Genomic DNA, 23625 nt, shown 5'->3' with positions numbered 1-23625 from the left:
GGTACCTCCTATGGATTGCCATCAACACCTCCTGCCACGAGTCGCTTTTCTGATTTTTGAAGGCAATGAAACAATCTTTATATGTGGCATGTACGCCATTACATCCCTTCCCTCATCATCATGAAAGATGCCACCAGCATCTGTAACTCTATAGTACTGGTGTACAACCTCCTCTACGTGATCTACTAGTGAGGGTGATCGCTCGCCACCTCCTAGGCAACCCCCACACAACCCTCATCCTCCCCCTCGACTCTCCCTCCTCCCTCTCTGTGGACTGCCCTCTGCCTCGCTAGATGCACAAGCTTCTGCAGATGCATATGCTTCTGCGGATGCTTGTGCTTCAGCCGATGCACGTCGAGCACGTGGAGTACCTGCAAATGGAGTACCTGCAAATGGAGTATCTGCATATGGAGTACTTGTATGTGGAGTATGTACATGTGGAGTCTAGGAAGTAGTGCCAGGCAAAGATGCCAGAGGCGTCCCAGACATGACAGTGAACATCTCATCCGCTGTGGGAGAGTGGCCAAGGTGTCTGGTCATCTCTCCCATGAAGTCTTCCCTACTAGGAAAACCTCCAAAAAATGCATTGACTCCCCTGCCAAAGGAGGCCAATGTATCATTCATGCGATCCACATCTAGGTCATTGCTAGATGAACCAATATATGACATCTGCAAAAAAAACACAGGAAAAAGACAAATTTATTTGCATACAAAAAATCATATATTATCTACATTTTCAAAGAGCTTTCTTTAGACATTGAGCATTACACTTAAGTGCTAACGCTTCTCTTTAACAAGAAAACTGATAAACACAAACATGGGATTGGTCACATTCATCATTGCAAAAATATATTGTTTACTATCAAAACTGGGAGACCTGGCGCGTGTATCCCCGCGTCTACATTGCAGGCTAGATGCGCTCTTAGACGCGCTCTAGAGTGAACCTTCTGTCCAGTACGTCTATCTGCGCATCTAACATGCAGCACAGACGCGCATCCCAGGTCAATGTGCGTGTATAATCATGTGTAGACTGTAGGTCAACCTTCTGTGCAGCGCGTGTATCATTGCGTGTACACTGCAGAGCACACGCCCAGCACACGCGCTCTAAGACACGCCCTCAGACGCTCTGAGAGGAAATATTTTTTTGTGTCTATGTCCGCGTCTATATTGAGATGTAGACGCGCTATCAGACATGCCCGGTCGGCCGATTTTAGGCCGACAACCGCCATTGATGATTTACAAAATGCAATACATAATGGAATCACAAATCCTAAATAAACAGACAGAGTAGAGAGAGGAAGAGAGAAACAAAGAGAGAGAGAGAGAGAGAGAGAGAGAGAGAGAGAGTCACCTTGGGTGTTTGGTGTTGCGGGTGGTGGCACTTCTTCGTTCTCCTTCTTCCTCTCCTTGGTAAGTTATCCTCCCTTGATGCTTGCTTGCTTGCTTGCTTGCTACTTCTTCTTGTTCTCCTCTTTCTTGTTCTCTCTTTCTTCCTCTCCTTGGCTTTACTTTTTCCCTTCTTGTGTATTTGAAATGAAAGAAGGGGTGAGTCATGAGGAGGTGAGGCATAAAGAGACTAGCTGAGGCATGAAGAGACTGCATGTCGGCTAAACTCAAGCTTCAGAACCGCAAAAACGCAGGAAAGGAAAGACACAGTTTGAAAATAAATGATTTAAGTATGGTTTGAATTTTGACGTGTGCGTCTATTTTCGCGTGTATATGTGCGTCTATTGTTCAGATAGACGTGAATAGAGATGCGAATATAGACGCGTAGTTAAACGTGGATATAGACGCGTAGTTAAACGCGGATATAGACGCGTAGTTAAACGCAGATATAGATGCGCATTTGATTTATCATAATTTTTTGTTTTTAAGATAAGTTTTGATAGTGAATTCTTATCATAAGTTTTAATGTATAAATTATGATGATTTTTGTGTATTTAAAATTAAGATCTTATGTAAACATATGAATGACAAATATTTTGATGTTGTCATGAATTAGGTTTAATCATGTCAACGTCGTCATCACCTAGTGCGGTTCAAGCTGATGAGTCAATGAGCACATCCTCAAGGGAGGATGAAACATTGCGCCTTCATAATCGAGATGCATGGCTACGACGAAAAATTAAATGCATGTGTGATCGTTGTCGAGGGTGTATTTTTCGAGCACGTCGAATTGCAATGTCACACCTCAGCTTGTATGGAGAATGGGACTGAGAAAAATCACCGGTATTCATTGTTTTTTTTTACCACTAGGATTGCATGTCTATGTTACGGGAATTACATATCAACGTACATGAAACTCCCTTTTGTGGTTGAGCAGGATGCGATGCCACATAAAACTTATGTTCAAGTGTAAGTCTATTGGAAAGCTCATGTCATGGCATGCTAGTCATCGTTCAAGTGATGGAAAATGGAGGATCCCTGCAAACACACCCGCATGGCAACATATAGATAATTTGTGGCCCGTTTTCAAAGAAGAGCCAAGAAATTCGAGATTTGGTTTAGGTATGGATGGAATCAATCCATTTGGCATCAAAAGCACATCATACAGTGTATGGCCAGTGGTATTGGTGAACTATAATATTCCTCCATCCATGGCAATTAAAAAGGGACATGTGATGTTGTCCCTTCTGATTCTTGGAAAGCACAAGGTAAAAAACATGGACATTTACTTAGATCCTTTGATTGAAGAGTTAGAAATGTTATGGGAAGGTATTGAGGTGTAAGATACAAGTGCATCTGCATCCTCTAGAGATTTCACATTGAAGGCCATGTTGTTGTGGACCATGCACGACTTTCCACGATACGGAGAGTGTTCAGGTACATGTATATAACTCTATATTTGAAATTTAAAACTTGAATCAATTTCATTTTATTAATTCACTTGTTTTTTCAGGTTTAACCACGTCAGGATATCATGCATGTCCTATTTGCGGTCCCTCTCTAGTTTCCTCTAGGCTGGCACGTTTAAAGAAGGTTATCTACGACAATCATTATCGATTTCTTCCTATTGACCATCCCAAATATGTTCTCCCTACTAATGGAATGACTCTACAATCTCTAACCATTCGAGATTGGAAGGAGAGATGGATTAATGCCGACAGCCACCCTCCACTCGGCATGAGTCCGTAAGAAGTGCATTTCTCTCGATTGACTTTAAAGTATTTAGCATGATGAATTGTTTACATAATATATTGTTTGTTTGTTAGGTTCTCTATATTTTTTCGTCTTCCGTACTGGACTGAACTCAAGATCAATCACCTGTTGGACCACATGCACATATTCAAAAATGTTGTATCTACATTATGGGATCACTTGATAGGGGCTCGTGATTCAGATAATGTAAGGGAGGATTTACGTAACATTGGTCGCATGAGATGAGCCTGGCCACGCATTGGACCCAGAGGAAAGATTGAGCTACCCCATGTACCTTGGATGTTGTCAAAGAACGAGGAAAAAATAGTGAAGGAACAAATATATAGCTTTGGAACACCCACAGGCTATATGAGATGCTTCAAGGGAGCCTTCATAAAGAAAAAGAAAAGAGGTGTGGAGCAATTATCCGGTTTGAAGTCCCACGATTGGCACAAAATGATTCAAGTAAGGGTATCTCTAACCATGAATATAGTAATTAGTGGAGTAAGTATGTGTAAACTTTGGGGTATGATGACTTTTTCCTCAACTAATCATTTGATCTATGAATGTTGTTTACATTCAGTTCGTACTTCCTACTAGCATATCCCATTGTGCCTCCAAAGATGTACCTGATATCATTTACAAGATGGGAGAGCTTGTGAGGTGTGTATACATTGTATTTTTTCATTATATATATTTGAATTTCTACACAAAAATAAACAATTCTCAAATACATCTTGACAGATACGTGAGCTTGAAGGAAATTGATCCAAACACATTGCAAGATGCTCGAGTATTATCTGTTGAGGTGGTTTGTTTGGTGGAGGAAATTTTTCCTCAATCCATTTTGACTACTCAATTACATTTACTCGTACATTTGATTGATGAGATTGCACTTTGTGGGGTAGTTCATGTAAGGTGGATGTTTTTTCTTGAGCGCTTCACGAAAACCTTGAAAGATTTTGTGAGGCAAAAAGCACGGCCTGAGGGAAGCATGGCCGAGGGTTGGTTAGTGCAATCATCCCTTGTTTATATCTCTGAATATCTTGTTGAAGTGGATCCCTCTCAACCACGACTATGGAAAGATGATGAAGACTTGAGGATGACCTCTATAGTACCTCAAGGAGAATGAATGAGTAAAGTGCTAACAAAAGAAGAACTTCGTAAGTTAAATAGTTTTTGTGTGCTCAATAGTGATGTAATGAGCAAATGGGTGACACTATATAATGAAGCAAGGGCAAGAAGAAAAAGTGAAAGACAAGAATTTCGCACTAGATACGGACGTAATGTCTCATTTCCAGATCATCCAAATGCGCTCCCACGTCATATTGATATAAATTGGTTACATGAGGAAATGGAGAGAATGGAAAAAGAGGAGGAAATTAATATATCTCAAGAAGAGTGGGAATACGCACGAGGTTGCTTATCAAAGGTGAGACATACTATCAATTAATTTGTTTCTATAAGTTTTATTTTATATAAATAATTGACATGTTTGATCTTTTATCTTTTACTACTAGTGCACATTATTCAATGCACTTTGGTGTGAGGGTAAACATCTTCGAACTCAAGGTATAGATGAAAAGAGAAATACCCAAGATTGTGGTGTCCTTGCTCACTTCGAGGCTACCAATGGTACCATGGAAGGTTATTGTGGCTTGATCCAAGATATTCTGAAGCTTGACTTCAGACGATTCTTTATATATGTACTGGATGTGAAGCGTTTTAAAGAACACTACAAGATATAGACCTTATACCGACGTTTAAAGCGACGAAAATACAAACAACAAAATTTGCCCCCGTCATTGCAAAAAGCGTCGTTATTGACGATGCCATAGAAACGTCGCTATTGGCATCGTTATATGCGTCGCAAATCGCTATGTACGTCGCATTTGCGACGCATATAACGATGCAAATAGCGACGCAACCAGTAAATTTGCGACGCACATAGCGAGGCCAATAGCGACGCGAGCAGTAAATTTGCGACGCAAATAGCGACGGTAACAGGAAAAAAAAAATTTTGTGGCAGGGCAGCAAGCTGCCTTGCCACATATAGCACTGTGTGCTGTATGAGAGCCATACAAAATAGTTTCTACACTACTGCATACAAAGCGCTTGCAAACAAAAAGAATGTATACTGAAATCATAAAACTGATACATGAAATAAATACATGATCGCATAAAATGTGATTGGTACAATCATGAAAGGATATTACTAATACATAGAAAATGTCTACATAGATCAGGTGACTAAAAACTAAAGGTGTGTGAGCTCCAAGGATCCAAGGGCGAGCTATAAATCCTCGTCTCTCGAAAGCTCGTCCCGCCGCCGCAAAGGAGCATCAAACGGATTCTGCAGAAAAAGAAACAACATATGAATCCACCATACAATAATGCATTCAAATATCTCATGGTAACTACGGACAAGAAAGATGAGTGACTTACAGGGCTGCCGCGTCTATACAATCGGTCGATCAATGCATTGAGATCGTGCCTCTCTGCATATCGAGTCTCAAGGCCTTGTGGATCGCGATTTGTAATGGAGTGCTGCAAAGAAAACAAAATGCTAACTGTTAGAAACATGATTGTCAGTACAAAGAATATTTCAAAAAAACAAACAAGCAAAAAAAAAGAGAAACTTACAAAGTCCTCCAAATATGTCCTGTGGCCGCCACTCCCAAGATGATGGACCACTCCGGCCTCGAGTCGTGCCCTCGCCGCCTCCCGCTACTGCTGACTCCAATATCCTGGAGAATATGTAGCCTCCTCCCTAAATCGGCGCCAATCGTCTGCATCTAACTACTCGGGCTTTGCAGCCCCACTCTTGATTGCCTTGCGTGCGTCGGATCGTCTATGTGACATGTATGCACGCATACAATCCATCATCCAGCGTGTAGAGAATCTATCTACTGCCGCTGGCACTGGAAACTCCTCGTGCAAGGATGCTACTATGTAGTCATTGTTCCCCTCCGGTATGTTCTTCCAATGATCTAGGACATTGTGCCGAAAAACTTGTTGGCACAACTCTCTCATGCGAGCCATCACCCTCCTCCCCTCATCATTCATGATGATGGCTCCTGACCTACTATCAACAAGGTATCCATAACCCCTAGGAGTCAGCCTAAGATGGGTCCTCTCCCATCTCCGTCCATGCTCCTGGGCATATCCAGGAGACCCCTCTACATCCGGTGTACCGACGGGGGTAACCTCTCTCGGAGTGGCACTCAAAGGGGTGCCACCAAAGGGGGTGCCACCAAAAGGGGTGCCACCTGCTGACGGCTGCACAAAAGTTGGAGTAACTGGAGTAGACGTCCCCACAGGTGTGACAAATCCTGGAGGTGACGTAGCTCCAGCTGAACGACGAGACGGAAACACCACATCTGTGTCTCCACAGCAGCACCCCTGATCCCGATGCAGTCTCTCCCTCTGGCCCAAGTCGTGAGCATCGAGATTGTCTGCTCGAAGATGAAGCATCTGATCGCGCTGAAGCAGATCTAGCAGAGCGCCCTGACGAAGAACGAGACAGCTCCTGGTTTGCCATCTCTCTGAATCTCGCGAGTTGGTTTGGAGACATGCCCTTGGGTCGAGACATCACGCCCCTGGATAGAAAATTTGCCAAAAAGACCCAATCTTATTGTGTATGGTTTTCAATTAGCTTGCGAGTACAATGCATGATTAATATTAACTTCAAATTACCATTTGCTGAAAATCCGCAATCGCCTGATCAATGATCTCAGATTGAAACTCGCCAAATCGTCGTACGTGTTCTATAGACAATCGGCGTTTTCGTCTAATTGCCAACTTGCATTGAGAGCAAGGACATGGGACACGCTGATTAAGATACGTCTCGTGATCTTGAACAATAAGACCTTCTTTGTTTTCCATCTTATCTACATTACAGCAAACGAGGCTTAAATGGATAGCTTTATGGAGATGTACGCCAAGTTGCAAGTTGACCATAAATCTTGCATTGTACATAGTAGTTGAGAGATTTTTTTGATGTTATATCTCGGCCTTGTATCATTCTCAAGGATTTGTTTGTCCCGGTAGATAATTATTCGTTATTGTAAAAAAACTGCACTAGAGGGCTTTTAGTATAAGTAATCCATTTATGAGCATCATTGAGAATCTCTTAGTCTAATAATAAATCAGTCTCAATAAAAAGCATCTTAGAAATGTGGTTTTTTTGTCCTAGGATCGCGTATTAAAATTAATGCCATCTATGAAATTTATCAACTATAGCAATAAAATTTATTTCAATCAATTCTACTCATAGTCATAAGACCTGAGAGAAGATATCCTATACTCAATTTAAGGGATTCTTCTTCTATAATTATACTTTTGGGTTCATTTTGATGAAGTACCGTAATGACCATTAGCTAGGGTATCATTTTCTTTTAGTCCTTCCATTGACTGGCTGGCATGATTTCTAATTTGTTATGCCTATAAAGTTAATACAAAAACAATGAATTATGCATATCACAATTAGATCCCCTACTTGGACATTATGAAGGACATGACCAATTTTAAGCCATCTTAAAGAGTCACCAATGTACGTGGCCCATGGCAAAGGACATTGCATACCATTATCGATAAGTCTATTATCGTGCATCTTAAATCTCCTAATTAGACTTTATAAACGGTATGACTAATTTTTAGCCCCCTTGAGGAGTCGATGTAATGGTACCCATAAAAAAAGTAAAGTGGATACCATTACCATCTCTCATTTCCTTCCCCTCCCTCTCCCTCTCTTTCTCTCCTGGCCTCTCTCTCCCTCTCCCTCTCTTTCTCTCTTTCTCTCTCATTTCCTCTCCTAAACAAGCAAAAAAGAAAGTGATTCAAACATTAAACAAGCAAGAGGGAGAGTGAGAGAGATAATGCGCTCTCCCTCCCTCTCCCTCTCCCTCTCCCTCTCTTTCTCTCCCTCTCTTTCTCTCCCTCTCTTTCTCTCTTTCTCTCTCATTTCCTAAATAAGCAAAAAATAAAGTGATTTAAACATTAAACAAGCAAAAGGGAGAGGGAGAGAGACAATGCACTCTCCCTCTCTTTCTCTTTCTCTCCCTCTCTCATTTCCTTCCCCTCCCTCTCCCTCTCCCTCTCTTTCTCTCTTTCTCTCCCTCTCTTTCTCTTTCTCTCCCTCTCTCATTTCCTCCCCCTCCCTCTCCCTCTCCCTCTCTTTCTCTTTCTCTTTCTCTTTCTCTCCCTCTCTCTCCCTCTCCCTCTCCCTCTCTTTCTCTCTTACTCTCTCGTTTCATCTCCTAAACAAGCAAAAAAGAAATTGATTTAAACATTAAACAAGCAAAAGGGAGAGGGAGAGAGAGAACGCACTCTCCCTCTCCCTCTCTTTCTCTTTCTCTCCCTCTGTCTCCCTCTCCCTCTCTTTCTCTCTCATTTCCTCTCCTAAACAAGCAAAAGAGAGTGATTTAAACCTTAAACAAGCAAAAGAAAGAGAGAGGGAGACTCACCGATGAGATATGGCGAGCGTGGGGCGGCTCCTCTTTGCGATGAAGGCTCCTCCTCTCCTTCGCGAACAACGGCGGCGGCGGCGGCGGCGACAAGTCTTCTTCCTCTCCTTCTCTCACGATGGTCGCTCTCTCCCTCGCTCTCGCTCTCAAAACTCACAAGCCGCAAATGCGAAATGAAAACCGCGCTCGGTTTCGGCCGCTTTTTTTCCTTGTGGAGCGTCGCTGCGTCGACGCAAATAGCGATGCCGCTATCCGTCGTCACTAATCGGCGTCGCTACTAGCTCAAATCCTTGTAGTGGAAGTGGTAACAAATGGTGAGCATTGCACAATCAGACGTCATCCAAGTGGTTTTGTAATCATTGACTCTACAAAATTTCACCAAAACAAAAATGACACATTAGTACTACCTCAACAATGCGAGCAGGTATATATGCAAAGGCTAATTTTTTTATATGTATACATGTGATACATATACACAATATAGTAAGTACTTAAGTTTTTTTCTTTTGTTTTTTAAATACAAGTTGTGTATCATCCAATGGTAAATAATAACCGATGGTGGTATGTCATCCCTATATCTAATCATTCAAAACCAATATATGGTAATATTATCGACATGGAGATGGCAGATGACAATCCAATAATTAATGATGATGTGTATGATGACACCATAATGGATGATATGCGTGATATAGTACAAGATGAACCTCGCGAGGATGTTCAAGGAAACACAGAAGAAGACAATAATGTGATTGTCGATGATATTGATGAAGATATTGAGCAATATAGCAACACATCTGATAGTGGGATAGAATTATTTGTTTCGTTACCTCTTGGTAACGTAGACCTAGAAGTAGATAGTCTAGCAAGGGCTGATCTCATGGAAAATGAGATGGATCATTCACTGTAACATACTTAATTTGCTTATTGATTCAATGTGTATTCCTAATTCTATGCTTTTTATCATGCGCACACATGCATACTCAAGAATCAATAGTTAATTTTAAAGCTAAATTGAAATTTCCATAATAAAAAGGAAGTATCTTTTATCATCTTCAAGTATGTAGAGAAATTACGAGATACATATTGCAATGCTTGCTACTAATTGTAAGGTTTCTGTCGCTTACCGCTAATTACTTATATCAGGCTTGTCAAACTGAGGAACTGCCATTCATTAAAGAGTAATGAAAAAGTAATTATTAACTCTATTTTTTAAATTCAATGATTCAATGTGTATTCTTAATTCTATGGTTTTTATCATGCGCACATTTGCATGCTCAAGAATCAATTTCAGGTGGTTAAATAATTATTAACTTTGGTTTTTTAATTATGTGAATTGCTAATTTTGGGTAGTTAAATAATTGTGCATCTGCTGGCACGTCTATGTTAGCATCTATTTGCGCGGATATATAGACGCAAAATTCGCATCTATTTACACGCACTTATAGACGCTCTGATAGACGCGCCCGACTTTGCGCGTCTAACATGTGCGTCTATGCCTCGTTTCTGTTGTAGTACATAGTTCGCTCATGTTTCACCACATTATGCTCATCATGTGTTATTATCAATATATGGACTTTGGCTCTCCACGTTGCAAGCCACATGGTCTCTGGTTTTTTTTCATACCTCTATTTTGCGCGTCTATACGCGCATCTAAATTGTAGGAAAAATGCGCATCTATAATTGTCAAAAAATTGCAGAGTACACGTCTTTGTAGACGCACAATTACACGCATGTATAGATGTAGAATATGAATATATCTACTTTTTTATAAATATGATTATATATTTATGGAGTGCATCAATAGGCGTGTCTATATGCGCGTGAAGGTTTCACTATAAGTGCGCTTATAGACGCGAAATTTTAGACGGGACAGTAGACGTGGTAATAAACGCGTCCCACATTTTTAAACATAGTTCAAATATTACGTCTACAAGCACGTCTTCTCTCTTTCACCCTTATCACATCAACTTTCCATTTTATCATTCTTGTAAATATATTCCACAAAATACACATTTAATTAATAAACATTTATGAGTTTAGAGTGCGCACTCATGATAAATTAAGGTTAGGATTGATTTCTAACCAATTGCTTTATTTAGCTAAAGACTGCTAGGTACTCACTTTTGTCGATTTAATTGTATTATTTTACTAACGATTGTGAATGCTTCAGTTGATGTTTAGAGATAGCAGCAGTGGTGATGGAAAGAATTGGAGGATAGCGGGTATTCGAGTTATCATCTATTTTGATGGGCGCATACCTTAGGCATGGTGCCTATATTTTGTCGCGCCTATTTATCAAGGTGTTTGATATTTATTTAATTTTTTTGTATGTGCATGAGCGCACGATTTAGATATTTGTATTTGGACATTGTATTGGGTATGGCTGACTTCTTAGGCGCCCATTAGCTTTATTTCTATTTGGCACAAAAGCAAACTCAAAAGCTAAAGCGTGCTATTTTGTAATTTGGGCTATTATTTGAGCTTGAAGATGATTAATACATAAAATACATGCTTTGTGAGCGCTCACACAAGGCATGGGGACAGATTGCACCCAATTGGTCTCTTGTTCATGTCGTGCAAGTCTTCTACATTGATTTGTGTGCAAAAAGTAGAGCTCTTTTGTTCTTGGGGACCTTCTAACGCTCACTACGTGTAGTTATGGCATCCAATCTGTGCACCATATCTAGGCTTGGTTATCCTTGTTGAGGAGAAATTTGGGTTCTTGCATGGTAGATGAAGGTGGGTTGCAAGTAGTTTAGGTAAACATAACCCATTATCTCCTATCTAGTACCCTTGAGCATCACGAGGCACTTTGGAGCTTATTACTTTTATATGTAAACTCTCTATTTATGTCCTCCTTTCTTATGGAAATTTTTCATTTCAATGGTTTTGCCAATACCATTGGCATTATGAACTTGATTGTTGTGCACTACAAGGATATAGGGGAATAGCGACGAGCAGTTGTGACGTATATCAACAGTGTCGCTATTTGCATTACGCAAATAACGACAGTAGTCAAACAAAAAAAAGTGGTCGAAATCTGAGTGCAGCATTTTTTTGCAAAGAGAAAAAAAGAGAGAGAAATAGATTGTGCACTTGGGAGGGAGAGGAAGAGAAAGAGAGAGAAAAAGAGCTTCTCACTACCGCTACTACCACCACCTCCATTCAAAAGAAGAGGAGGAAGTGCACAAAGGGCGGAGATGATCCATCAATAAGAGGAGGCGAAGAATACATCCTTGGGACTTTGCGGTGAATACATTGCTCCCTCTTGGTTTGTTCTTATTCTTTCTTATTTTCTTTTGTTTGTTTTTTTTTAGAATGAGGTGCATTGAGAAAGAAAAAGAAAAATATGAGAGAGGGAGAAGAAGAAAGGAAAAGGAAGAAAGAATGAGAGGGAGAGGGAATAAATATGAAACACAATAAAGAAAGAGAGAAAGGGAGAGGGAGGGAGGGAGGGAGAGAGAAGAATGAATGAGAAAAGACAAGGGGGTAGAGAAAAACATAGAGAGGGTTTGTTCTTGTTCTTTCTTCTTTTTTTGGTTTTCTTTTCACAATGATATGCATTAAGGAAGAAAGAGAGGAAATGAGAGAGGGAGGAGAAGAAAGGAAAAGGAAGAGAGAACGAGAGAGAGAGAATAAACATGAAAGATAACAAATAAATAGGGAAAGAGAGAGAGAGAGAGACGAATGAGTGAGAAAACATAAGGGGGTGGAGAAAAACAAAGAGAGGGGCAACAAAGAAAGAGATAGAAAGAAAGAAAGATAGGGAATCAGAGAGGGAGAAGAAAAGGAAGAGAGAATGAGAGAGAGAGAGAGAATAAACATGAAAGATAACAAAGAAACGGGGAAAGAGAGAAAGAGAGACTCGGGTAAGTTGCTCATGAATATATGTGTACATCATATGGGTTTAAAATAAGGTATTTTAAAAATACCATTTTTGTATATTTTTTATATATAGAAAGGTATAATATAAAGAGATTATTTATAGATTGAATAGAAAAGGGTTATGTTTTATTTAGTAAAAATTCAGAAATAAGGATATTTATAAATAGGCATTGAACGCACGTGATGTAGAGGATATACATATAGTAACTTCCCCGAGAAGAGAGAGAGGGAGGGAGAGAGAAGAATGAGTGAGAAAACATAAGGGGCTAGAGAGAAACAAAGAGAGATGCAATAAATAAAGTGAGAGAAAGAAAGAAAGATAGGAAATGAGAGAGGGAGACAAAGAAAGAAAAAGGAAGAGAGAACGAGAGAGAGAGGGAGAGAGAGAGAGAGAGAGAGAGAGAGAGAATAAACATGAAATACAATAAAGAAATGGGGAAAGGAAACAAAAAAATGGAGAAAAATAGAGAGAGGGGCAACAAAGAAAGAGAGACAGAGAAAGGGGAGAGAACATAATATAAAGAGCACAAAGAAAGGTGCAAAGAAAAGAGGAGAAACATCAAAAGGGAAAGAAAACCAAGACTTTAGTTGACATTAATTTTGTTGAGTTACACGAGAATAAATCCCTTCTCAAAAAAATTAAGAAAGAAAAAGAAAATGAGAACAAAAAAAAATTGTTTGTCGTAACATAGACAAAATGGAAAATGATGAAGGTCGTTGTTGTTGATGCATGCTGAAAACTAGAAGAAAGCATCATTTGTTTATAAAACACATATGATGCCTCGGCGAGTTTTAATCGGAGATAATTGATCAGAATATTTCTCAGAATTTGAGCAAATGGTAAGAAAAGTGTATATCAATCATGCATTATATTCGTAAACTAATTGAATATCATATACAAAAACATTGGATGTGGCCGTAAAATTTATACAGGGAGGTGACATCTCATGGCAAGGAGGAGTGCACCTGTTGCGACTAGTTAGAAGAGTTTGTGGGTGTGCGATGGATGGAGTACTTGAGCCAATCCACCACTTGGAATGCACTATTCACTCTATACCATCAATAGCAGAGGAGATAGACAGCCTTTAGACTCTCCTATAATCTTGGAGCTTGAGATGGAGGCAATGATCAATGCATTCATGCCCATGGATGCTAAAACATCTGATCCACTGAGTGAGGAAGTATCCATACCATTATAAGATGGGAACCAAGTATCTCACCTGAAGACACCGCTTGCACTCCTAAGTGTACAAGAAAAATATGTGTGGAGCGATGCGAGTGTGATGGAGTTGTTCAGGTACCTTCTACGTACACTTCATTGATTTCTTTTTGGTACCATTATTTAAAAAAATTGTGCTTTTTCAAGGTGTTTTATGAATTGGTTTTCAAGTTGCTAAAATATTATATATTATCACTTGAAAATACCATACTCGAGTCTCATGATGATGTGTGACATATTTTACCAAAGCTTAGCATAGACTACAATAGCATTCATGCATATGTCATTATTTTGTGGTGTAACCTTCTAGTATATGCGGAGTTGTGTCAAGAGATTGACATTTGACCATAGACTATGTTATACTTGTAGCATCCACCTACTCAATTCATTGATGAATCACTTATAAGGGTACTCTAGAATATGGATTTTAAGTAATATCATTTTTTTCAAAGTTATATTACAATGCTTTGCTTGAATCTATATATTGATTATGCTAACATCAATTTTTGTTTATGCTAGTGACCTTTGTAGATATTTGGACATAATGATGAGTCAAGGGATGAGCGATGAGAAGCTGCAGAGCAGATCTTCACACGTATGTCTCCAGATAAGATGGCTCAATTCAGAGATATGGCGGACCAAGTAGTGTCTCAAATACCATAAGGCCATACCGTTAGATCTACTTCGGTGTGCTCTGATACTTTGGTTTCAAGTAGATGAGGTCGTCATTGAGGACGGAGGAAGTGGTTTTGGGGGATACTGTGGAGATGTGGATGTGGTGAGCCCACGGTTGGCTCGAGATATAGGTTCTACTCTTCGCTCTCATAAGAGGGTAACTCAAGTGATTGTTGTGGAGGTACCAACGCAATGTCTTCGTCACATCCTTTTGCTGGAGTTGCATCACTTGTAGAATTTGTCACACCTATGGGGATGTCTACTCTAGTCACTCCATCAGTTGTCTGTACGTGGCACCCCTACGGGTGCTACTTTGAGAGATATCACCCAGAAGCGTGTAAACTGAGCACACATGATAGGAATATATAGAGGGGACCTGGGGCGCTATATATAGACAGACTATATATAGCTAACATTATTTTTCCTGATTAACTACACATTTAATTATGTCATCACCTACACATATAATAGCACATTAATCTATGATACAAACAAACAAACAAATAAAACCTCCTTTGAGAGATATAAGAATTTTGTAGGCCTTCAATAGTGCCATAATCTCCAGTATTATAGACGAGTTCTATGGGTGATAACCTACATGTTTATGTGCACTGTGACCATAGCATCCATGTTGACCTACACAATCACCTCTATTAAGAGAAAAAAAGCAACTAAAAAAACACAACTATGAAAACAAAGAACAAATATAAAAATATTGAAAAGAATAAGAACAAGAAGAATGATAAGAACACCATATTAGAGAATATGGAAATTTCCCATAAGTTTGGGAGACGTGATCAAATCTGTGTATTTGTCGACATAACTTGAACACTATAACTCCAAATCAAGCGCTCTATAACTCAATAGAGTCCATTTTTCGAGTGCTTTTCAATGATAGGTCACATAATATGGTTTTGAGAAACTTATGAGCATGTTATCCAAGTGCCACCTTTTTAGTATTCAAAAAATGGGAATTAGGAGATTCCCAAACTCACTAATATTGTGTTGAAGGAGAAGAAGGAGAAGGGGAATAAGAACAAGACGAGGAAGAAAAACATATATATTTATGTAACCTCATTGATAATTAGATAAATATTCTTGCTTGATAAACACTCTATTAACATTTTTTAAGCATGTCGATAAATGCTCATTTAATTGCACATAAAATTCCATAAGCAGGCTACAATATCAAATTTTAATGTTATTCTACATGCAAGAAAATTTTGTGCATCTAGAAATTTACTTAGGCATGCATTAATATCTAAAACTTCTGTGTGTGTTTAGAAGTGCATACAATTTTATGTGAGAAGGTTTCGTGTCATTGGAAGGATACACACAAATATTATGACATACTTAAACACACTAGCTTTTTCATGTGAGCCCTCCATGTCTCTACTTATGTTCTATTGTTCCTTTTTTACCATAAAGAGTGGCTATGCTAAGCCATCTTCTCGCCTTGTCATGTGCTCTAGGCAACTCCTTTAGCATCTCTTTGTTCTATCACTAGGTTTATCTTTTGATTCAAGGGTTCTCTTCTTTTTCCCCCTCTAGATTTGCTAACATTACACATGTTAAAGATTGTAATTATCCTAACATTTGAAAATGGGCCCTATAGAATCTTAAGGGAGGAACTCCAAAGGGGGGAAAAAGTAGCCTTAAAGGCTATTGGAAAAGGGGGCCTAAGGAGGCCTTAGGAGAAGATATAAGGGGGGGTAGTACCGAAGGTTATAATGAGCAAGGGCCGTAAGGAGGAATTAAAAACCGGGGGAGGGGGGGGGGATCAGACCTTTAAGGTCAAAACCCTTTTATGGGTGGAAAATCTCCAACCCCACAAGAAGGGGCCTAAGGGTTTTTTAAAAAAAAGACACGGGGGGGGGGGGGGGGGGTGTGAGGGGTTTTAAAACCACGGGAATGGGGGCTAAAAAGGCCCCCCCTTTGGAAGCTTCTAAGCTTCCAGAAGGTTACGTGGGGGGGGGAGAGTAATAAGGCCGTCAAAAGACCGCAAAAGTTACGTGGGGGGGAGAAAGTAATAAGGCCGTCAAAAGACCGCAAAATGAAGGCGGTGGCTTGTTGGCGGGCAGGGCCAAATGGTGGCCGTGACGGTGTCAAAGAATTTATTGTTCATAATATAAATCATGGGATTCTTATGAAGACAGAAGAACTTCACTAGGAGTTAAATGAGGAATTTGCATACAAATTCAGACATTGTTACCCAATAACCAACTTAGCTACATAAGTTCTTTTGTATTTAGCATATAATTTTCAGTTATACCATGTATATTGATGAAAAATAAGTCTATGGGAACCTAAAACTTGGTCAACTGGAAGCAATTGACAGTCTGTAGGATAAATCACATTGATTCAGGTGCAAAAATATGGTCAGAACTCAAGAAAATTGCCAAAAGTTGCCAAAAGTCCACTAGGTTCACAGGGGACTTGAAGTAATAGACTAAAGTGACCAGCAAGTAACCTAAGTAGGTCAAAAAGTGACCTGGGCCTGAGCAGGGAGCAGCCCACATTTTTTGGTGCAAAATGCCGGATGCACAGCTTGAGCACAACTGGAGAAAGCTGAAGCTATGGTGCATCCTTTGGAGCATGCAAACTGAAGATCAACATGACCAGAAGCTGAAGATGTAAACACGGTGAGAGCTCCACTTCTCTGCCTATTTGGTCTGTCAAAAATGCATGTTGTAACAGTCTATAAAAGGGGGAAATCTGAGAGAAAAGTATTGAGCTTGCTCTTATGCACGACTTCTCTCATTTTGTCTACCTCATTCTTGGTCCAATGAATTTTGAGTGACTTTGGGGCAAGCAAAGGGTGAGAATTTTGAAGGTATATGGGCTGTTATGGGCTGAAATAACCAGTCATAAACATGGCAGCCCACTGTTCTTGTCCATTTTTATGTGCAAACAAGAGATTTATGTGGTTGTAATAGAAGAAAATGACCTCTTTTCATCAGGACTTTGTTCATTAATGATTAGAGGAGCTTCTTCATGAGTTTATGCACTCATTTTGAGCTTGATTATGGGCAGGAATTTTCTGTTTTAAAACAGGGCTGAAGCTAAAAGAATGCTCCTTCAAATGCATTTCATGTACCATTGGCCCAAATCTTGAATGTATTTGAAGTCTATCAACATACTACTTGTCCCAATCCATCTATGTACTTGAAATAAAAGCCATTAGAACTTGCTTTTGATATTCATAATTGAATTGAGAATCTAAAAATATCTTTTATGATATGGTGTATGTATCCAGAGGCATTTGATGTAATCAAGATAGAGTTCTTTCTTCCATTCATGTATGGTAAATACATAGAGAAAAAGCTTGAATTCTTCTTCCGTATCTAAATCATTTTTAAATCCCGGATCTTATTAAACCCCAATCTATTTCCCCTTCCTGAACTTTGAATCCCATACTCCTCTTTTGCACAAAGCCCCGGTGGTAGACCTTCAGCCCTTAACACGACGACAACGGGTCTCAGTGGCGCTCCTCCCTCACAGCCGGGCGGTGATACGCTCTCCGAGCTTTCCCTCTCTCACACGACCATGTCGATAATGCCAGCCCCTCCATCTAGCATCATGGCAGCCCACACCCTCCTACCTCCTCTTCACGGCAGCGGTCCCCTTCTGGTTAAATAGAGGGGAGGGGGGGGATGATTCCTCTCCTTCGTGTCAGCGTGCATGGCCGTATCACTCTGCGAGCTCCACCGAGGAGCTTCTGCATCCTTTCTATTCCCCTCCCCTTCCAGCACAATAGTAGGCTGGGGAGGGGAATAATTTATTAAAAAAATTGCATTATCCTTAGGAAAATGTTATATATTTATCCTCAAGAGGTAGTTTACGTGAACGTTACATTCTCTCCCCCTTAGAGGAATCTACATGTCCTCATCTCAAAATAATCTGGGGATATTGATGGTTGAGAGTGCCTTCATCTACCCAAGTGGCATCCTCTTTGGGATAATCTTTCCACTGGACAAGGCATTCTTTCAAGGTTCTGGTTCTTAATTGTCTCTCCCTAACATCTAAGATTCTATCAGGCCTTATTTCAAGGACTCCTTGACTGGGCATTAGGACTTGTTGGTCATCGAGTACATGGTTAGAATTAGGTACATATTTCTTTAATAGGTTGATATGGAATACATTGTGAACCTTTAGGTTCTCAGGGAGTTGCAATTTATAGGCATTAGGTCCTAGACATTTGAGGATCTTGTACGGCCCACAATACCTTGGACTTAGCTTCTTGCAATCACCTAAGGATAGGGAACTCTTCTTAGGGCGTACATGAATGAAGACCATGTCTCCTTCTATGAAGATTCTATCTTGACGCTTCAAATTTGCGTATGCCTTTTTTCTATCCTTGGCAGCTTGGATATCCTGTCTTATTGACTTTATTTGGTCATCCATCTCTTCCAACATCCGCCTTGAAGCTTCGACCCTTAAGGTTGGATCTCAGAAGTTTAGGGGACTTCGACAGTCATGACCATACAATGCTTGGAAAGGGGTCATCTGAATGCTTTGTTGGTAAGAAGCATTGTAGGCAAATTCAACCAAAGGCAAGTATTGAATCCACCTCTTTGGCGCACGCCAACAGTATGCCCTAAGCATATCCTCGATGAATTGATTTACTCCCTCTCTTTGGTCGTTTGTTTGGGGATGGTAAGCATTGCTAAAATAGAGTTGAGTCCCAATAGCTTCAAAGATAGCTCTCCAGAAGTGCGATGTGAAGAGAGAATCACGATCACTAATGATTCTTCTGGGTAACCCATGTTGAGATATTGAGCTCCACTCGTGATATGCTAGGGTGACCGTTATGCATTTATGTCACCGACTTGTCAGTTGTAGACGCGGTTGGTACACCGCCCATGAATAATAGCTAGATGACAGCTATCCTTATCTACTCTAGTTCGTGGCTTGGTTAGTATGCCACCTTAGTTAGTTGAGTTTGGTTTGAGACCCATATATAGGGTTCTTCTATTTCTTTGTATGAGAGTTCTTTTTGGCTTACACAACTAAGAAGAGAAAAATTGTTTTCAGCCTCCATCTCTGTGTGTATTCCCCCATTGTGCAAGCAAGAAAGCTACAAGTGAGACTCCTTCCTTCTCTCCCACAATCTTGACATGGTATTAGAGCCTTGTTCGTGGTAAGGAGCTCAAGAAAGCAAGCCAAGCTCGCGGCGTTCTGGTAAGAGGAGCAGTGTTGCTTTCATTTTTTGTTTTGGGAGCAGATCTCTGCAGGTAGCACAGCCGAAAATTGCAAGAGTGCATTGTCTCAGGTTGAGACGCCCTTCGCGGTGAAGCAAGAGGGCAGTATATGCTGTGGGATAAGGCTTTAGCCCTTGGCGACCCTGTTTTTTTTATTTGAGGCCATTTCATAGCCTATTTTGGAGGCAGAAGTTTTCTGCACGCACTCAAGAAAAGACCCTATTTTATGCTGTGCGACCACTGTTCTACAGATCGGTGAAAAGTTACTGTAGAAATTGCATCGTATGCTTGTGCGCAGAGACATTGGGAGTTTCAGAATCATCCTTGTTTCCTGTTTATGCAAAATCGTCACTAGGAAGTGACTGTGTGGTCAAATACCACTTTTGCCAGTTTTGTAGATTTGCCCTTGTGAGGGTGAAGCTATGTTTTTTGCAGTGACAGAATTTTTTGCAGTATTCTGTAATGGCGTCTGATTCTCTTTCACAGATTGTCACTGAAAAGCTTGACAAGAACAACTTCCAGGCATGGAAGTTTAGAATGATGAATTTCCTTATGGGAAAAGGATATTGGGAATTTGTTGCAAGAAATGAAGAAGAACCAGTTCTTCCTGATATTCCCAATCAACAGCAAATGCAGGCATTCAAAGCATGGCATGAGAGAGCCAGGAAAGTTATGTACTGACTATCTATCAGCATTTCAGACTCTATGATTGTGCATATTCAGGATGCAAGTACGCCAAAGGAGGCATGGGATACTCTGTCAAAAATGTATAGCATAAATACGCAAGCAAGGAAAATGCAGCTCAAGCAAGAGTTGCACAATGTGCAAAGAGAAAATATGAGCATCAATGACTACCACATGAAGGTGAAGAAGATCGCAGATGCACTTGCTTCCATTGGGTCGCCTGTGGAAGATGATGATTTAGTCTCAGTGGCCTTGAATGGTCTAGGAAAGGATTATGCACAGTTCCGAACATCCATTTCCGTCCGTGAAAGATTTCCTGATTTTGAGGAGTTGATTGCTCTTCTAATTTCTGAGGAGCAGACAAATGGTGGTGCATCTTCTTCAGGAGGAACTTCAAAAGAAGCTGTCTTCTACTCAAATGCTGGAAGAGGTAGAGGCAGAGGTAGAGGAGGCCGATCTAGAGGCCGTGGTAGAAATCAGAATATGCAAGAAACTCAAGAAAACCAGTCCTATGGAGGAGGACGTGGTAACTCTAGAGGCAGGGGGAGCCAAAGAGGTCGTGGTGGATGGCAAAGAGGTCAAAATGCAAACAGTAATGTTGAATGCTACTACTGTAGTAAAATGGGTCATATGGCTAAAGACTACTATAAAAAGCAGAATGACATCATCAATGGAAAACTGCAACAAGGGAATTATGCATCTTCTAGTAGACAGGGTGATGACAGAAATGAGCATTTGTTCATGGTGCAGCACATGAACAATTCTGTGACAAGTGCAGAAGAAAGCAATGATGTATAATATGTTGACTCAGGTGCATTAAACCACATGACAGGTCATGCAGAATGGATGGAGGATGCAAGGAAAATGAAAAAACTAGGATTTGTGGAGACTGGTGATGATACTGCACATCCTATTGTGCAGATTGGAAAAATTCCTTTATCTATGCAGGATGGGAAAAAGAAATACCTGTCCGATGTATTTCATGTCCCGAATATCACCAAGAATCTAGTTTCTGTTGGTCAAATGGTTGAACAGGGCTTGCAGGTAAGATTTAATCCTCATGGATGCTTTGTTGAGGATATGAAAAATAAAGGTTGCTTGATAGCAAAAGGAAAGAAGAAGGGCAAAATGTTTACATTGGATGCAGACATGTCTGAGTTGAGTGTAGCAATGTTTGCACATGGGACCGGTGTAGTTGCAGATATTGATATCTGGCATAAACACATTGGTCATGTTAATGTACAGCGACTTAAATCAAAGCACTCCCAAAATATTGTTGCAAGATTGCCTAAATTCAAGGTTGCAGAAATGCATAAGGTATGTGAAGCCTGCCAATTTGGAAAACAGGCAAGGAAACCATTTCCTAGACATGTTCAAGAGAGTGAGAAGCCATTGGAATTAATCCACTCTGATGTGTGGACTACTAAAGCTGCATCTCTTGGAGGCTGTCATTATTTTGTCACTTTTATTGATGACTATAGCAGAAAAGTTTGGGTGTATTTTATGAAGAAGAAAAGTGAAGCGTTTGGGCATTTCAAAACTCTTAAAGCTATGGTTGAAAAAGAAACAGGTCTGCAAATAAAATGCCTAAGGTCAGATGGAGGGGGAGACTACCTCTCAAATGAGTTTGCAAGGTTCTTGCAGGAGCATGGCATAAAGCAGCAATATTCATGTAGTCATACCCCACAACAAAATGGAATTGCAAAAAGTAAAAACAGGCATATTGGAGAGGTATCTCGTGCCATGCTCAACGAAAAAGACTTGCCAGATTTTTACTGGGCTGAAGCAGTTGCTACAGCAGCCTATATAATGAACAGGACTCCCACTGCAGCAATACATGGGATGACTCCAGAGGAGAGGTATACTGGTAGGAAACCAGATATTTCTCATTTGAAAATTTTTTGTTGCATTACCTATATGCATGTGCCAGATGAGCTGAGATCCAAGTTGGATCCAAAAGCTGAGAAGTGCATCTTTATTGGTTACTCTTTGCAGCAAAAAGGGTATAGATGCTATAACCCTTCTACTCGTAAGTTTACAGTGAGCAGAGATGTTGTTTTTTATGAGATGAGTAGCTGGTATAAACCAGTAAATGTGATTGATGATGTAGATGCACAAAATGGTAATGTTGCACAGAATTCACAGCAGCAGTCACAAAATATTAGTGGACCTGAAGCGTCCTCTAGCAGTGGTTCACATTCTTCGCCATGGACAGGCAGATTGAGATCAGGAGAATCTTCTCAAAGCAATGCAGATAGTGGTATGCAGGTATCATGAAAAGGAAAAGAGAAGGTTGATCAGCCCATGTTTGATGTGAATGCAGGTCACTCTTATGTGGATGGTGAATCCAGTGGCTCAGAATAGAGCATTGATGATAAGTTGGGTATTCCTTCTATTGTTACACCTGGAGTAAGGAAGACCAGGGATGTTTTGAGAGCACCTGGGAGTGAACCTACTTTGCGCAGGTCTACCAGAGCTAGGTATCCTGTGGATAGGCTAAAATATGATGGATTTACAGCCATTCACTATGCATATATGGTTAAAGTGATACAGGAACCAGAACCCACTTCTTTTGAGGAAGCCATGGGAAAAGAAAAATGGGAGAAAGCCATGGATGAAGAAATGGATACCTTGGAAGCAAATGCTACATGGGAATCGGTACCTTTGTCTAAAGGTAAAAATGCAATTGGCTGTAAGTGGGTTTATAAGGTGAAGCACAATGCAGATGGTTCTGTGAACAGATACAAGGCAAGATTAGTAGTCAAGGGGTATGCACAAACATATGGCATTGACTATGAAGAAACATTCAGTTCGGTTGCAAGGATGGCAACCGTAAGAGCAGTCATTGCTATGGCTGCATCAAAGGGATGGTCTTTACATCAGATGGATGTAAAGAATGCCTTCTTGCATGGTGAGTTGCAAGAAGAGGTCTATATGGAGCAGCCACCAGGTTATGTGCATGCTGTTCATCCTAAGTTTGTTTGCAGGTTGAAGAAAGCCTTGTATGGCTTGAAGCAAGCACCTAGAGCATGGTCTGACAAGATAGGACAGTATCTTGTCACTATTGGCTTTCAGATTTCCAAGGCAGATTTCTCACTTTATGTGAGAAAAACAGAGAAAGGTATCATGCTACTTGTCATTTATGTTGATGATTTGATTATGACAGGTGACAGTGATGAAGATATCCTTCATGTGAAAATGCTATTGAAGCAGAAGTTTGAGATGAAGGATTTGGGAGAGCTGCGTTATTTCTTGGGCATTGAGGTGATTAGATCAACAAGTGGGATACAGCTCTTGCAAAGACAGTATGGATTGGACATGCTGTCCAAATATGGGATGACAGGCTGTAAGCCTA

This window comes from Lygodium microphyllum, chromosome 9, assembly GCF_053477565.2.
Source record: "Lygodium microphyllum isolate KBCC chromosome 9, Lygodium_microphyllum_v1.1.10, whole genome shotgun sequence".
Taxonomy (NCBI): domain Eukaryota; kingdom Viridiplantae; phylum Streptophyta; class Polypodiopsida; order Schizaeales; family Lygodiaceae; genus Lygodium; species Lygodium microphyllum.
Note: the sequence above shows the minus strand (reverse complement) of the source record.